This window comes from Carassius gibelio, chromosome A23 (genome assembly GCF_023724105.1).
Source record: "Carassius gibelio isolate Cgi1373 ecotype wild population from Czech Republic chromosome A23, carGib1.2-hapl.c, whole genome shotgun sequence".
NCBI lineage: Eukaryota > Metazoa > Chordata > Actinopteri > Cypriniformes > Cyprinidae > Carassius > Carassius gibelio.
This window is the reverse complement of record NC_068393.1, coordinates 3,876,554-3,895,206: the sequence shown is the minus strand read 5'-3', so window position 1 is coordinate 3,895,206 and position 18,653 is coordinate 3,876,554. Positions and strand designations below refer to the sequence as shown.

Here is an 18,653-nt window from a genome sequence, read left to right as displayed (position 1 = left end):
GCGTGACATTCAACTAAATGTCCATAGTGAAAAATTACCATTAAGTTTTGTTTTTCTTTTCTGCAGAACCAAACACTGAGAGAAGAAACTGCCGCTGTATGTGAGGTGATATGGACAGGAGGAGTGTAAGAGAGAGAGAGCGGCCCGCAGGTGAGCTCTGGCTACAGTCTGTTATCTCATCTAAGCAGCTCAGAGCGGAGCTAATATCTGAGGAGCTTACAGCACACCAGAAGAGCATGCTGGGAGTTGCTAGGAGACAGCGCTCCCTCAGAGAGAGCTTGCATCAGAAGCAGCCTGATTGGCCGAGCCATGATTAAACAAGTCATGTGACTGAGGTTCAAGGGGTCTGTTGTAGTGAGAAAGAATGACCATTAAGAGTATGTGTGTGTGTGTGTGTGTGTGTGTGCATTTGTGATCCTCTGGAAACATAGTTGTTGGTAACATCTATTTTGCAGGATGATTTTGTGATTTGCTAAGCACAAGTAAGCTAACATAAAGAGTGTTTTGTCTAGATAATGGGAGACGATCAGTTGAAGGGACTCCCCCTTCAGACGTTCAGTGGTTTATCTCTGCACGTCACACACTCGTAACGCTCCCATCGGATCACTGGCAAGAGAAGATGTGGCCAAAATCAAGAGAAAGAGAAACAGGAGGAGGATGAGAGGTGAAGACGGCTGTCTTTCAAGACTGCACTCCCAGATATTTGTCATTTCACTGAAAGTATGTTTTTATTTTTGAATGCAGATCTGTCACAGTGTCCCTTCAATGAGAGTAGAGTCACAGACACAGTGACAAGACCAGAGGGAAAGTAGACTGTGTATTTGTGCATCTAAAATTCATTTCAATATATATATTATTTAAATAAAAAATCAACTTGAACTTAATTAAAATGTTCAACTAGCTGAAATAAAATAGTTTTATATAGTATTGATAATATATAAACTATTTATATTTAACTTTGTAAGAAAATATTCCTGTCAAATGATCATCCCATAATGAAGCACATTTTGTATACATTCTCGTTTACTTACCACAGGCCATCAGGATTTAACAAACACAGCGCACACACACATTACCCTTCAAGATACTGGACATATGCTGCTATAGCAATAATCTGCCACACAACAGTGCGTTAAACAATAAACTAGTTTGTTGAACAGATGTTCTGTGTGCTTCCACAGAAACTATTCCCTGAAGCAGGTGATGTTATTAAATCCAGACAACTCAGCACTTCTGGTTTTGAAACTACTCATACAAGACAAATATATTATCAACCAACATGAACCTGTTGTTCTCTCTAATGGTCAAACGTGTCAAGATCATCAAATCTCAGACGTGAAACAGGACTGGAAGACTTTTCAGATGAGATCCTTCTTTCTTTATAGTTATGGATAGCATAAGAGGGCTATCAAACTTGAACTCCTACAGTGACGTACATAATTGACATCTGTGCAACGTTTACTACAAAGGACATGGTATTTTATGGCAATAAAATGTATTTAAATCAGTATTTTTCATCTGCTATCATGTATGAATCTTTTCCAGTGAGCACATCACAATGCATTAAGGAATCACATGATGGTTATATACAATATTTCCTCAAATGTTGAGCACAAAGAGACATTTCTAGTTTTAATTTGAGAGATTTCTGCAATGAGACACAACGGGATGTTTCTGCTTCTATTTTGAGTAGAGAGCTGCTGATATGAAAACAAATGGTTTGAGGTTTGATCTGACTGATATTTGGTTACCCGTCATCAAACAGACCTTTTTTATCCAATGAGATTTGCATTGATTCAATACAGGGACAGGGAGAAGCTCGAGGCTGTGTGTCTTGCTCAAGGGCTCAACATTGAAAGGCTACAGTATGTTCCTGAACTAATATCCAGGGATATCGTCGACTTGATTGCACAGATACTATTTAAACTGATCTGAGCTGGATGATGACATCACTGAATTCAGTGATGAGCTGACTTTTTGCTTTATTGACACACTATTTTCCTTTTTAATGCTGTTCAGTTACTTGACAATCTGTATTGTTAAATGTTCTATATAAATAATGGTGACTTGACTAAGCCCAAGTTACACAACAATAATAATAAAAACACACACTTTTCTGCTGATTCCTTGTGCTGAAAGGATGGCTTCATGGGTTTAGCAGAGAAGACTACTCAGCCCAGAAACATGATCGACAGACAGAGAAGTAGAACCGGACGTCTACTTTTAATGTAGGTGAGAAAGAAAAGCACTCATTTCTCCACTACCAGATTTATGCTGTTTGGATTGTTAAAAGCAAAAGAGAGAGAGAGAGAGAGAGAGAGAGAGAGAGAGAGAGAGAGAGAGAGAGAACAGTAATTTCCCACTTGCCTATATTTTCATTCAATTCACTTTGACAAATACTGTCACAGTGCAGGTCTTATTGCAATTTAGAGACTTCTCATAAGCTTTTATCTTAACCCAATTAACCCAATATTAAAGCTGCAGGAATAAACTGATGAAAACATCAATGCACTGCAAGTCACTTTCTGATTCTTTTCTTTTTCTTTCAACGACTCAGCTTTTTAATAGAAGCAACCCATCAAAGAGATATATTTCATTTCATATAACAATAGCTGCCAAAAAATTGGCTATGAATAAAAACAATGACAGCGATTGCTGGACAATAGCGTATGCTAATTTCCCTTTCCAAATGCACTGAAAAGTTCTGCTGTACCATTTTTCTGCAGGCTGTGAGTTCATTGCTATGATCCTGAGCACTAGTCCAAGAGCCTGTGTAGTACTGACATTCATCAGTATGGTTTATAGTCTTGTTGTCAATGCATGCATGGTTTGTGTTGTGTATTTGTGATTGAAGATGACTGTCAGCTCCACCTGTGGGTTGTGAACTGCACACCATCCTCTTCTTTACAAATATCCCAGCAGTCACTGTTCTAGAAACTTGATATTCACTATAGCATCTATAAAGACAGCCTTCATGTTTTTAATGTGAAATTAGCCACAGATAGACAGAATTTCTTCTCAGACCTTATAAACTTTAGTAACTTAAATAACACTCATACTCTTTTTGGCACTGTTGAGAGACTCACAAACCCCCCCCCCCCCCCCCCAAGTCAGATTCCCAGTGAAATGCTCTCAGACAGCAAATTAAATGAGTTTGCTTCCTTTTTTTCAGAGAAGATCATCAATATCAGGAAGGCGATTAGCACAACCTCAAGTAATGCAGAGGTCAGACAGATTCGGCCACAATATCAAAAAGATACTATGTCTATTTTTTAAGCAATTGATAGCGAAATTTTGGAAGAAATAGTGCAGCACCTAAAATCATCAACCTGCTATCTTTATACACTTCCCACATCTTTTTTCAAAAGTGTGTTTAACTGCTTAAAAGCAGATCTTTTAGAAGTGGTGAACGCCTCACTTCTTTCTGGGACATTTCCAAACTCCCTAAAGACTACAGTTGTTAAGCCTCTCCTGAAAAAGACCAGTCTTGATAACACCATCATGAGCAATTTTAGATTATAGGCAAAATTATAGAAAAGGTAGTTTTTAAGTCTAAAACCTAGTTTTAAGTTTTAAACTCAATGGATACCTGGACAATTTTCAATCTGGTTTCCGACCGCATCACAGCACAGAGACAGCACTCATTAAAATAATAAATGATATTCGCTTAAATTGTGACTCTGGCAAAATATCGGTGCTGGTATTGCTAGATCTCAGTGCTGCGTTTGACACTGTCGATCATAACATAGTACTAGAGGGACTGGAAAACTGGGTCTGGCTTTCTGGGATGGTACTCAAATGGTTCAGAAGGGAGAGGTTATTATGTGAGTCTAGGAGAGCATGAGTCTAAGTGGACATCCATGACATGCGGAGTCCCACAAGGGTAAATTCTTGCACCGCTCTTGTTTAGCCTGTATATGCTTCCACTCAGTCAAATGAGAACGAACCAAATTGCCTATCACAGCTATGCTGATGATACCCAGATTTACCTTGCCTTATCTCCAAATGACTACAGCCCAATTGACTCCCTCTGCCAATGCATTGATGAAATTAACGGTTGGATGTGCCAGAACTTTCTTCAGTTAAACAAGGAAAAAACAAAAGTCATTGCATTTGGAAACAAAGATTAAGTTTTCAAGGTGAATGCATACCTTGACTCTAGGGGTCAAACAACTAAAAATCAAGTCAGGAATCTTGGTGTGATTCTGGAGACAGATCTCAGTTTCAGTAGTCATGTCAAAGCAGTAACTAAATCAGTATACTATCATCTAAAAAAACATTGCAAGAATTAGATGTTTTGTTTCCAATCAAGACTTGGAGAAACTTGTTCATGCCTTTATCACCAGCAGGGTGGACTATTGTAATGTCTTGGACTAATGGTGGACTATTGTCTTTCAAAAAAGACCATTAGACAGCTGCAGCTCATCTAGAACACTGCTGCCAGGATTCTGACTAGAACCAGAAAATCTGAGCATATCACACCAGTGCTCAGGTCCTTACACTGGCTTACAGTTACATTTAGGATTGATTTTAAAGTACTTTTACTCGTATCTAAGTCACTAAATGACCTAGGACCAAAATGTATTGCAGATATGTTCACTGAATATAAACCTAACAGAGCACTCAGATCACTAGGATCGAGTCAGTTAGAAATACCAAGGGTTCACACAAAACAAGGGGAGTCCTCCATTAGTTACTATACCGCACACAGTTGGGATCAGCTTCCAGAAGAGATCAGATGTGCTAAAACACTAGCCACATTTAAATCTAGACTCAAAACCCATCTGTTTAGCTGTGCATTTATTGAATGAGCTCTGTGCAATGTCCGAACTGATTGCACTATATTTTACGTATTCACTTTATTTTATGTAAAAATCATTTTTTGTTTTTAACTGTTTTAAATTCTTTCTTTTTTTCATGACTATTTTGCTTTCTTTTATGTTAAGCACTTTGAATTACCATTATGTACGAAATGTGCTATATAAATAAACTTGCCTTGCCTTGGTTAGCTGTTTTGCTGAGGGCACACACTACTGTGTTTGAATGTCCGTTTGTTTCGTTTGCTCTCTTACAGCATCAGTAACTGAAGCAGCAAACTTTCTTTTTCAGCAGATCTTGCTGCTTTTTAATGAGTTTGCTCTGTTAAACCTCTCTTCCAAGCATCAGTTCAGGTTATTGTGATAGAAACAGGATGAGTCTGGGACCTCTCTGAGAAGTCCACTTCTTTTATGATATGGCTAGCTTAACAAATTACACCTGATCCTTATGAACAATCCAGATGAGATTTTCTCTTAGAGATCATATGATAAATAGGACATTAGACTTCTTGACTTTATTTCAGTATTTCTTATATTTTATATGAAAAGCTTCAGCTTCTTCCAAAGGTACTCAACTAGAACTATTGCTTGACAATATTAATATGCATTAAATCCAAGCATTTTCATCCTTAACAAGAACTCCTAAACACATCCTCAAGGAGATTTTCGTTTCACTCTGTTATCTCATATTCAATAGACATTTCAATAAGTCTAAAAATGGTAATGCTATTTATCAACACTGTTTCTAAAAGAATCAAACATCTTCAGAAAAAAATCATAGATCATTTTATTAAAGTGCCCCTACTATGGATTTTTGAAAATGGCCTTTCACACAATGTTGTAAAGCTGAAAGTGCATCATAAATAAAGTCTCTCAAAAGAAAGAGTTGATACTGAACCTCTTAAACAAGTCATTTGTAATTTGAATCCCATTTCCGTGAAATTCACATGTCACAATTTAACACATTTGCATAATGCCCACCTGTGAACATCCCGCAAAAACTTGAACCCCCTTCAAAAAATCTTGTTGGTGTGGATCACATGATGTAGAGAAGATGCTATGCTCTGTGCTCAGGGATGGGCAGTATTTATGATACATGTATTTCAAATGCAAAATAGTATTTTGTAATTTGTATTTGATAGGGTTGATGAAAATGGCTTCATATTTTGTATCAAAATAACAGTTTTTTGTATTTTTGTAGTTTTAAAATACTGTAAAATACTTTGTAAGAAGTCTACATGATGACATCATAACAATGCGGCCTCTGATTGGTCCCTAGTCAATCGGCTCTTTGCCCAAACTGGTTGAGATCAGAACAGAAAATGTATGCATCTGGAAGAAGGTGGTCAAGGTGAGAAATGTGCAGTCTGCCAACTCTCCATCTTTTTATTTGTATTTATTTATTTATTTATTTTGCATAAATTGCTTTAATTTTTAACAGTTCATGTTAAGTTTTGGTGTTCGTTTTAGTAAACTATTATACCAAGCAGCAGCCCCACAATAAACGTTAGCTTGCTACTTTCAGCCTATGTTAAGTTCATCGGTTGTACATGAAAATAATAATAATACACTGTTTCAGTGTTGTACAACATTACTTTTTAATGCCACAATATTGGTGTAATATTAAACTCGCGCGGAGCTTAACACATACGTTTGACCGTTTCTGTTAAAACGTTTCAGTTGTTTAGGAATAGCTGCTCTGTAGTATTCTCTTTTGGATTATAAGTAAATATTCTTACTACACTATTAATGTGTATGTGTCCTCTACTTCTATGTCTCTCAATAGATTCAGTGGTTGGAGTGAGGTAATACTCCTTGACAAGTTCTGCTATGTTTCTGGCTACATTTAAAAACAAAACATATTGGTCCTTTAATAATTGTTGAAAAGCTAAAATGTTTGTTTTCAACTTCCAAATAGGCGTCCAATGATTGATAAATAAATGTTTGATTGCTGAATATTGTGCCCTAATTGAAGTAGCTGATCAGTAGGATCATGATTGCGCATACCATTGCTTACCTGACACAAAATATATTATAATATGTATGATTAACATTCAAATTATTGAAATTAGTTAGAAACTTGCTATGAATTCAGGTGCCATCACTTTGTTCAGCTTACCTTCACTGTTTGTCATTAAATCAGTGCTGCTGATGCAAAGTAGGCGCTTCGTTACAGAACACAACTAAATTAGGATACAATTATGAGTCATTCGCAAACTGTTAAATATTAAAGATTAAACCTTGGTTACTTGGAGTCATGATAAAGGATGTAGCAATACATTGGTTTACAAACTGCAGTGCTTTATCAGTACTCCATGTATCGGACCAATCAGAGCAGAGAAACATCATGCACAGAAGGGGTTTGGAAAGATGAACCTTAAAACAAATAAGTTTGAGAGTCGTTGAGAAATAAGGTCAAATTTAATGCATATAATAAGAAAATTTAAGTGACCTTGCACGCATGTAAACCTGTCGTTGGGGACTCCCAAATCTAATATATGAACCTTTCAAACAGCTTAATAGGAGCACTTTAAATGATAGCGTCTCCGTATGCACTGATAAACGCCATCTCTGGGCTGAAGGACAGCCTGCGAAACCAGACGCAGCTAATGTCAGCCTTGCTTTCTGAAGATGAAGCGGCAGAATAGTGTTGAACACAGTAAGAAATGAAGGAATGTCATCTATATTGTGCTGCCTTCCTTTGTCTCTTTGAAGCATATAGTTCAGAGTTATTCAAACTAATAACGTGTGCATGGTAGACATGTTGCAATGCATTTAAATGGCAAGGGGACTTTTCCAAGTCTTTCTTAATATATGTGTGTGTGTGATGTCCTCTGCTCTGGGTGATTTATGACTACCTAATGTCCTTATGTCATATCAGTGGTCGGCATGTTTCTGGATGAGCTTCTCAAAGGTCTTCATGATGCATGACAGAGAGAGAGAGAGAGAGAGCAACGTGTCCTTGAAGGATGTAGGCCAAGGATGACTTCTGAGGTTTCTCATCTGCGCCTCCAAACTATTCAAGGACTGGCATGCCTTCTTTACGAACTGGGAGAGGAAGAACAGATACTGAAGGACCCATCAGAATCAGAAGACTGATTCCCTGAGGTCGACAGGCTGATTCCTCCAGTTTCTCAAGCTCTCCCAGTTACTGACAGGTTAAATAACATCCCTGGGGCCCTCCTTGAGTGAGATGGTGCCCTATGTAGAGTGTGTGATCTGGATTAAAGGGCACCCTGGACAGACATTATGAGCATCCCAACATCTTACTGTAGAGCAGAATTTCAGTCTCTCCTTACCAGTTTTGTATTTCTTAGTCAAGACAAATACCAGATAAGCTATAAATAACTTTTCTTAGCATTGCTGTTCATTCCCATTATGCTGAGTAGCTCACACACGATGCTGACCGTATAAAAGCCCAGTAGCAGAGGTGCAGGGCATCACTCACACACAGCCAGCTTCAGCCAAGAACACAACAAGAGCATCCTGAACTCACCAACACCAGCCAGCAGAGAACACTTCCTCCAGGACAAACACTGCAAATCACCAAGGACTCAATGACTTCTCTACGTAAAACTACTTTTTAATTCAAATAAAATAAATAAAAAAGATTAGGTCTTTAGTGATTAATCAGATTTGTCCACTAGCGAGGTCTGTAATCAATGAATTCAGTCATTAAATGGACATTTAGCAGTCATTAATATGTGTTGCTGCAGTTTCATTGATTGTTCTGAACCGTCTACAGAAAAACGAATCATTACAGCGCCAAGTGAAGCGTGTTAGACAACTGTCCAAACGTTTGTGCAGGTTTGTTAGCGCGGAGTAACTGCAGATTTACGGGGTTCTTAAAGTAGCATTTGTACAGCAATGATGCACACGGTTTGCAAGGTTTTTTTTAGATAATTGGTACATTTATGGATCAAGTAATCAGATGTTGGATTGGCAGTTAATCTTGGAACAATAAGATAAATGGCTTATCAGTTTCTGTGTGGTTAAGTGATAGAGGGCATCTCATAAAGTAAAGCAGTTTATAGAAAGATCATTCTCCTGAGTAAAAAAATGCAAGTCATTTATTTATAGAGCCACAAAAGAGTCATTATTTACTAAGATATATATATGTATTAAAATGTAATATTCTCAGAACATTGGCTAACAACCTGACTACAATCCAAATAAGCAGCACAAGTAAATCATTTTCATTAAAACAAACAGAAGTATTCGTTGCAGGATCCACTTTATGAACAACAGCATCTATTTTATTTGTTTGTTACAAATTTCAAAAATAATAATCTGTCTGTCACATCTATACCAGGTTCTGATGTTCCCGGTCGATTATTTTAAAGCATCTTTCAATTCTAATTTATACACGACAGTAAAACATTTTAATAATATTTATCATACAAAAGAATGTCATCTGACAGTTGCCTTGAACTCTTAGCTTTGATGCTTTCAGTGTGGACAGCTGACTCAGTTAAGGTTTTGCTGAGCAAGCTAATGCTATAAAAGCCAAGCCATTTAATTAATGTAACTGATTATTCATAAAGCATATTTCATTTCTTTAAGTGCCATTCAGGAGACATTCAAGAGGCTTTTTGTGCTATTACAGCTGCTAAGAGCACAGCTAGCTACATGCAGAGAGACCACTGCCAGACACAAGTCCTCAGTTTAGACTCACATGTCAATTAAACAGATATCTCCTGTCAGTGTCAAGCAGTGGCAAGGCCAGGTGAGAGTCAGCGTGCCACTGGTTCAGCCTGAATACGACTGAAGGCTGGCACAAACAGACACCATCAGTCAGTGTAGCTCGCTAACTATATGTGCAAACATGAGAAAACATTGTTGGAAACATGAGAAAAAACTGTATATTTAATCTGTTTCTCAAACAAAGATAATTGCTTTGGTAAAGCTTCATCCATTCTTTGTAGTTGTATAGGAAATAGCAACCAACACATTCAGTAATCACAAGCAGATGTTCAGTTCACACTACGGTACATGACACATGCCTCAAAGCTGCAACAAACTCAACATCAGAGCAAACGGCACAGTAAACAACAGAGACGTCCATGCTGCAGTGCATGCTGGGAACCAGAGTCCTGCCACTGAAGAGACGGCACTGACAGCTGCTCAACACTGGCGAGTGGCACACGGATGTGGTGTAAATAGGCCTACACTGCAAAAATGAGTTGCTAGTGGGCTTAATTAAAAGGGAAAACGAGATCATTTGTCTGGCCCCAGTGGCAGATATTTTTCTCCCAAAAGAAAAAAAGAACTGACAAAATTTTGATAATTATTTTCAGAAAACGAGACCCAATATCTTAAAGCATTTTGCTTCTAAAGTAAATGGATCTTGATTCAAAAATTTAGATATTTAGTTTTAGATATTTATACTGTAAAATAAGATAAAAAAAACTAAAGAACATTATGTTAAAGAATTGGCCTGGAAAACAGCGTTAAAAATAGTAAATATTTGACATTAGTTTGCAGTAAGCAGACTGTCCTGGCATCTAGTTTGTTCTTTGGCTGGTGTATTCAGCAAGTGTCTTTCTTTCTTTCAGTCCAAACAAATCTGTGATCCTCGTGTAAACTATACATTTATGTGGAGAAGCCCAAAAAGCGTCTGCCATTTATATCTCACAAGATCCCTGATCAGTTCAGTTTGATCTTTACAGTTTGTGCGATACATTTCAGCACAGATTGCTTTATGAATCGTCATAATGCAGCTTTACAAAGAGGCTATTTCTGAAGGATGTGACATTTAAAATCATCTCTGAAGTGACAGCAAACTCACAGCAGTGTGACCGATTGCATTTAATTTGACATTTGATTTATATGTGAGCATTTTACAGAAACTTTAGTTCAAAACAACATACAAGAAAAGTGATTCAGAAGGAGATAATTATCTTAGAAATGATGCAATAACTCAGGAAGGCACAAAGTAATACACAGCACAACTCTGCATTATAATAATCTAGAAAACAACCACTCATTTATGACAATACAGAGGACTCATGATTTGAATGTTGTACTTTGCTGCCCGTTAATCTGGACACACCGTACCATACACTGATAGACACTTTACTGTGATTTTGCGGTAACTTACTAACCGGCCGTTTACTGTAGCTTACCACAATTTCATTTTACAGTATACCCTTACCACAAGATAACTGTACAGTAAAATATCCTTACTGCAACTTAGTTTTACAGTATAACAATATTACAATAACTTTACCGTAATTCATGTTACACTATTAAAGCAAATCTTTGAATATTTAACATGAATGTATGTTGAATTTAATTCATTCCAAATAAGAGTCCATTTACAACAGTATAATTTTTTTATTCATTGTCACTTTTAAAAACATCAATTTTTCAGTGTGCTTTATTCTGCAACATTAATAATAATTATAATAGAGAAATGAATTCATCGCAACAAATCAAAGCAAAGATCATGACAATATGGCAACAAAAAGCATCCCCCTCCATAACCACTGATGGCTGATCTGAAACAAAACAGAGGGAAAACGTGTGAGAAATGTGTTTATCTCAGTATCTTTATGTCATGAATTTATCTGATCTAAATGTGTTTATAGACAGTCTTTGGGTGCAGTTAGCTCCTGCTGACACACAAGCAAAAGGGAAGGAAATGAGGAAATACAATGAATGAATGTGTGAGAGATATTGCATACATGTGTGTGAATCTTTAGCATAAATAATTATTGACTAATTCAGTATGTAATTGAAATGGCAAATCACATTTTCTGGATGCTTGATCTTTTTTTTTTTTTTAAACATCTTTTTAATGTCTTAAGACTGATTACACAAATTTGCTGTGTAGCATAGCTGCAGTTAATCTAATGTTAATATACTGCATCTGATAGTTAGTAAAAACACATACTCACAAAGCCATAGATGCTCAGTGCCGTGGTTCTTACAAGAGCCTTTGGGTGCATTAGCTTCTGTTGAAACAAGCAAAAGAGAGAAGGAGGGGAATCATCATTTTTCATCAGTGATCGTTGACTAATCACTAATGATGATAAATCTGATAAATCACAGATCTGGGAGGACTTCTAGATTGATCACTTACACAATCACATGACAATCAACACTGAAAAAAGAGAGAGGAGAATATATACTATAACATAAAAAAATTAATATGAAAGTTCAGAGAGCACTAGAGACTTTGCTTCTATTAACAAACAAGAAGCCATAATGAGGAATGTATTTCAACTATTGAATTAATTTCTTTACTTGTTTTTCTTGGACGTATGCACAGGTGTAAATGTTTTCATTGCTGTTGGTAATGGTTTACATTTTAAAAGGAAGATTTGTTAAGTAAAAAGTACTTACCTCAGGAAAACTCGAGGTGACATCTGACGATCCTCTCAGAAGGGAAGTGTGTTATGTGTGCACCGGACACAAACCTCCGTTTATATAACCTCTGACAGGTTGTTGCTCTAGCTTCCCATTCAAATATAATTTAGATTTTGTGGGGTGTAAGTTTTATATACAGTCTTGTTCAAAATAATAGCAGTACAATGTGACTAACCAGAATAATCAAGGTTTTTCGTATATTTTTTTATTGCTACGTGGCAAACAAGTTACCAGTAGGTTCAGTAGATTGTCAGAAAACAAACAAGACCCAGCATTCATGATATGCACGCTCTTAAGGCTGTGCAATTGGGCAATTAGTTGAATTAGTTGAAAGGGGTGTGTTCAAAAAAATAGCAGTGTGGCATTCAATCACTGAGGTCATCAATTTTGTGAAGAAACAGGTGTGAATCAGGTGGCCCCTATTTAAGGATGAAGCCAACACTTGTTGAACATGCATTTGAAAGCTGAGGAAAATGGGTCGTTCAAGACATTGTTCAGAAGAACAGCGTACTTTGATTAAAAAGTTGATTAGAGAGGGGAAAACCTATAAAGAGGTGCAAAAAATGATAGGCTGTTCAGCTAAAATGATCTCCAATGCCTTAAAATGGAGAGCAAAACCAGAGAGACGTGGAAGAAAACGGAAGACAACCATCAAAATGGATAGAAGAATAACCAGAATGGCAAAGGCTCAGCCAATGATCACCTCCAGGATGATCAAAGACAGTCTGGAGTTACCTGTAAGTACTGTGACAGTTAGAAGACGTCTGTGTGAAGCTAATCTATTTTCAAGAATCCCCCGCAAAGTCCCTCTGTTAAAAAAAAGGCATGTGCAGAAGAGGTTACAATTTGCCAAAGAACACATCAACTGGCCTAAAGAGAAATGGAGGAACATTTTGTGGACTGATGAGAGTAAAATTGTTCTTTTTGGGTCCAAGGGCCACAGGCAGTTTGTGAGACGACCCCCAAACTCTGAATTCAAGCCACAGTACACAGTGAAGACAGTGAAGCATGGAGGTGCAAGCATCATGATATGGGCATGTTTCTCCTACTATGGTGTTGGGCCTATTTATCGCATACCAGGGATCATGGATCAGTTTGCATATGTTAAAATACTTGAAGAGGTCATGTTGCCCTATGCTGAAGAGGACATGCCCTTGAAATGGTTGTTTCAACAAGACAATGACCCAAAACACACTAGTAAACGGGCAAAGTCTTGGTTCCAAACCAACAAAATTAATGTTATGGAGTGGCCAGCCCAATCTCCAGACCTTAATCCAATTGAGAACTTGTGGGGTGATATCAAAAATGCTGTTTCTGAAGCAAAACCAAGAAATGTGAATGAATTGTGGAATGTGGTTAAAGAATCATGGAGTGGAATAACAGCTGAGAGGTGCCACAAGTTGGTTGACTCCATGCCACACAGATGTCAAGCAGTTTTAAAAAACTGTGGTCATACAACTAAATATTAGTTTAGTGATTCACAGGATTGCTAAATCCCAGAAAAAAAAAATGTTTGTACAAAATAGTTTTGAGTTTGTACAGTCAAAGGTAGACACTGCTATTTTTTTGAACACACCCCTTTCAACTAATTGCCCAATTGCACAGCCTTAAGAGCGTGCATATCATGAATGCTGGGTCTTGTTTGTTTTCTGACAATCTACTGAACCTACTGGTAACTTGTTTGCCACGTAGCAATAAAAAATATACTAAAAACCTTGATTATTCTGGTTAGTCACATTGTACTGCTATTATTTTGAACAAGACTGTATATATATATAAGGACACTTATTTCATCACACTTGTGGTTGTCCTGGCATTAAAAAAAAAGAAATATGATAGCCGATACTCAAAATATTGGAAATGCAATTGTGGATTATTGGATGTATTTATTTTTAATTTTCCTTTATTAGAGGAAATACTAAAGCTATACACATGCTGGATAATTTTTAAATGAGAGAAATGAGAAAGCAAGTTCATGTTTTTCATCTGCACAAATGTAGTAGCACTTCATTTACAGTAGCACTACTGCTTTTGTATAAACAGTAAAGTACTGCAAATTCCTATTAGCAGTAAATTACTGTAAATGCTGTAAAAATACCCAGAATACAGTGTATATTACAGTAGTTAACTATAAATAATACATTACTTGCAAATGAAACAATTTTGCCCTTGATCGAGACACATAACCATGGGTTACTTCAGGAGGACTGAAGCTTCAGCATCCAGAGATGACCTCTACAGCCCTGAACATCAGAGGAGACCATGTTAACTAGATGCACCCCAGAGACAGATCCCTGTGAAGACCACCATCAGCACAAGACCACGGGAACCAGATGACTCCTGTGCACCTGTGTTGCAGCCTGGAATTAAACCACACCATGATTGTTTCGTCTGGTCAGAGAAGATCTGACCCCCAACTGAACCTGGTTTCTCCCAAGGTTTTTTCTCCATTTCTGTCCTGAACTGGATGATGATATCACTGAATCATCAATGAACTGACTTTAACTCTTTTACAATCACCAATGAGCTAAATATTACTCTTTGCTATTGTCCTTCGTTGACTTGACAGACTTGAAGCTGTGAGCTCATGAAAGTCATGGAAAAATCCCACCTTCCCTGATGAATAAAGGTTCAGAGATTTCCATCTCTTGTTAAATTAGGCTCTTAAAATGAAAGATGTTTCAGGTTGATGTACCGACAGCGTTACACACTTCATTAGCTTGAAGCTTTTACATACAGTCATTCATTAGTGTTTAAGATGAAATCTCAGATCCATTTAGTCAGTGTTGGCTGTGTGATCTCAATGCATCTGCCAATACTGTATGTTCTGTTAGAACTTAAATCATAATTAAACTCTAAATATGAAACGCTTATTTCCTCTCTGTTGTGTTGTGGTATATCCATTTCAATACAAATGCAGGAAAACAGGGTAATAAAGGCTTATAATGATACAGTACACTAACCTGACGTGTTTCAAACTGCCACCCAGAACGTTTGCAATGTGTGACTAAATTTAACAAACCATTGTTTTACACCTTTCTGACAATTTCTAGTTTTCTCTTACTTTTAATTAACTGTGTTTAACAGTATTCATTAACGGGAATGGAAACGCTAGCTAAAGCCATTTTCTAAACTCTTAATATCATACATTAGATGTGGTTTTATCACTATTAAAGATAGAGAGGGCACATCTGGTTTCAGCACCGCGGACAGCTCCACCAGCATCCCCACAGCCAACATACACAACTAAACCAACCATATTTACCCGAGCAAAGCCATCACACTGTCCAGTAATGAAGTAAATATGACTGAGCTAAATAGTCAAACAAAATATACTGTCTCTTTTTGTAATCCAGAGCTCCCTCTATCAGCAGAAACACCGAGCAGATGAACTGAAGATTCAGTGATACTGGTTTTTAACCTCCACTCTATCATTTAATGAAATAATCCATATTTAAATGAACTGACATTTGGTTTCAAATATCACCATTGATCAAACTACTCGAGCACTCGTCTGTATATGAGTATAACAAGAGTGTGATGTTTACGAGCATGAAAGAGTGGCCTGGCAGATGTGAGCTGAATGAATGTGTCAGTTTGGTTGAAAATCATGATCTGTATAAGCATTCAGGCGGTGACGCATCAAACCCTGAAGCCCATCAAAGTCTTCCTCTCTTTCTGCTCCGAGTATAGGAATAAGGCCTTTCATGCATCTAAACATGGTTAAGGAATGAGACCGATTTAAAGCACTACTTATCATCATACTACACTATTTCACAAAATGCAAACACTTGACTCGTATCTCGCGCTGTGTGCTGCATGTCTCTGTGATGCTTCGGGCTTTTCTTCACCGATGACTGTCAAGTGTTGTTGTTGTTAGCTGTTACATAACGACCAGTCGGGACGCATTCATTCATCACACTCCTTATCTTTCCCGACAGGTTTTATTGCATTTCATTTCAATCGTATATTTGGTCAAATATTCCCAAACGGATTGATAGCCTGTTCCTATACTTCAGATGTGGCGAGGTTTTCTTGTTTTGTTTTAGGCCATCTGTCAAACAGAGATGCTACTGAAGAATAATAATTCAAGAAAACATCTATGTGGATGAAAGCATAGCTGGTGTGTCATGTTTGATGCTCATTACATTAGAAATAACCGTGAGGAGATGCTGAATTATCAACATGGCCTTGCTCAGATTTGGCTAAAATGATTGATTTGCGCTCAACCTGGTTTTGCTTTGAGTGAAATTCCCGACATTTTATCAACTGCTGTGACGTTTTATTTCTGTTCTAGATGGAAAGCCTGTAGTTAATGTTAAGAGCTATAATACAATCAAGTAAGGTCATAACGACGCGACTGAATCGCACGCTATATTATGTATTTTATTTTCTTCTTATGAACACATAGGTGTTTAACATGATGCCGTGATGTGCACGAAATACACCGTAAACAAGCAATGTTTAGGATATAAAAGGCTTGAACAGAAACGCTTTTACGCAAAGCAACACCCAGGTCAAATATGCAACATACATGAATATTCAGCATAAGCCGAAAGATGCAATCATTATTGTTTCCTACCGAAAATGACGGACGAGCTCCGTGCGGTTGTCTCGTTGCAGTGACAGAAGGTGACCCCGCGCGCGTGTCCCTCCGCATCCACCGGATCACGATGTGCGCAGCGATGTGCTCGCGCACTCTCCGCCGGTGGGGGATGGTTCAGCCCGAGCTGTGTGTCCTTCACACGCGTGATGCCCAACCACACGGAACCACCGCGAAACATGACGCGAGGAAAACAGACGCATTTCTACAACCCAGTCCGTGCTTTATTAGCATTGTTTGAATGCTGCTTCATGGGGGTACCACACTTTATCTCTTGATTTATTTTCCTATTAAGCTCTCATACAAATAGTGCAGTATATATTTTTCGTCCTCACAGACTCCGCCTCTTGAAAAGAGCATGTCATCTTATTCTTCTGGAGTCTTTAGTTTTCAGTCTAATACTGAGAGAGTGAAGTCAACACACTGAGGCTTTTGTGTGGATGGCTATATTCATTTATGTGTAATACACCCATGCCTGCTCTTAAGGGTAGCCAAACATTCAACAGTTATATAATCTTTGCTCAGAGGATCTACATATTATGTAAAACACATTACATGTGATGTCAGTAAGACTGACAAGTACTCTTTCATCTCACTTATAAAGCATTATATGAATCTGATTACAGCGTAATATCCTCAGACGAATGGCTGTGTGGGAGTAAAGCCAGGTGATGCACCCAATATTTCTCAGAAACTGAAGCTCTGTAATTCATGTTTACACTGACCAGGGGACATTTACAAAAACAGTTAGCCAATAAATAAAGAAATATCTGAGTGTCCTCACCCTCAGGCCATCCAAGATGTAGACGAGTTTGTTTCTTTAGATTTGGAGAATGCATCAGTGTCTCATCAATGGATGCTCTGCAGTGAATGGGTGCCGTCAGAATGAGAGACCAAACAGCTGATAAAACATCACAATAATCCACACCACTCCAGTCCATCAATTCACATCTGCAGAAGACAAATGCTGTGTGTTTGTGAGAAACAAACATTTTTAACCTCAAACTGTTGCTTCGAGTAAAAAATAAAAAAAAAAAAAAAAAAAAAAAATGAGTCCATAATCCATAATAACACTTCTCCAGTGAAAAAGTCCATCTCCTGTTGTTTCTCAAATCAAAATCCAGCCACGTTTGTTAGAGCTGTTTTGATATGTGCATATTTCTCTTCTGATTCAATATTTTTTTTACTGGAGAAATCAGTGGATAATGGATAATGAAAGTTCAAAACATCCTGATTGATTGATTTCTTATAAACACGCAGCTTTTGTCTTCTCCAGATGTTCACTGATGGACTGGAGTGGTGTGGATTATTGTGATGTTTTTATCAGCTGTTTAACTCATTCTGACGGCACCCATTCACTGCAGAGCATCCATTGATGAGACACTGATGCAATGCTACATTTCTCCAAATCTGGAAAAATTAATTATGATGAATTTGAATCAGATTTTTGACATGTCTAAGTCTAAAGCTGTCTAGTTTTCTCACTGGTTTGGGAAGTCTTTATGAGGCTTTATTTCTTCTGGCTCAGATTCACACAAAGGCCGAGAACACAGAGCTATTTTAAGTGTGAATTGCTCCCCCAATCCCATCTGCTTCGGTGTTTGGTTCTGAAGCGTGTTCATGAAGACATTGAACATACTGAATCAGTCATGAAACCAAGTGTCATCCGTTCTTCAACCTTCTGTTAGTCTATAAAACATTGAAGAAGGTTGTTCCCTTTTTCCACTACAGGGGATCCCTGTCATCTGCTTTGCCTTGATATACAGGTGCTTCTCAGTAAATCAGAGTGTCGTGGGAAAAGTTCATTTATTTCAGTAATTTAACTCAAATTGTGAAACTTGTGTATTAAATCAATTCAATGC

General features: G+C 37.6%; 1 protein-coding gene across 1 annotated transcript in view; it reads right to left on the bottom strand.

The window, feature by feature from the left end:
* LOC127944701 (protein kinase C and casein kinase substrate in neurons protein 1-like) overlaps window positions 1-16,935 on the bottom strand; it is a 43,621-nt gene extending 26,686 nt beyond the window's left edge. The window contains exon 1 of the mRNA XM_052540891.1: window positions 16,771-16,935. The gene's annotated coding sequence lies outside the window, so the exon portion shown is untranslated. The remainder of the gene's footprint in view (window positions 1-16,770) is intronic.
* Between the last annotated feature and the right edge of the window lie 1,718 nt (window positions 16,936-18,653).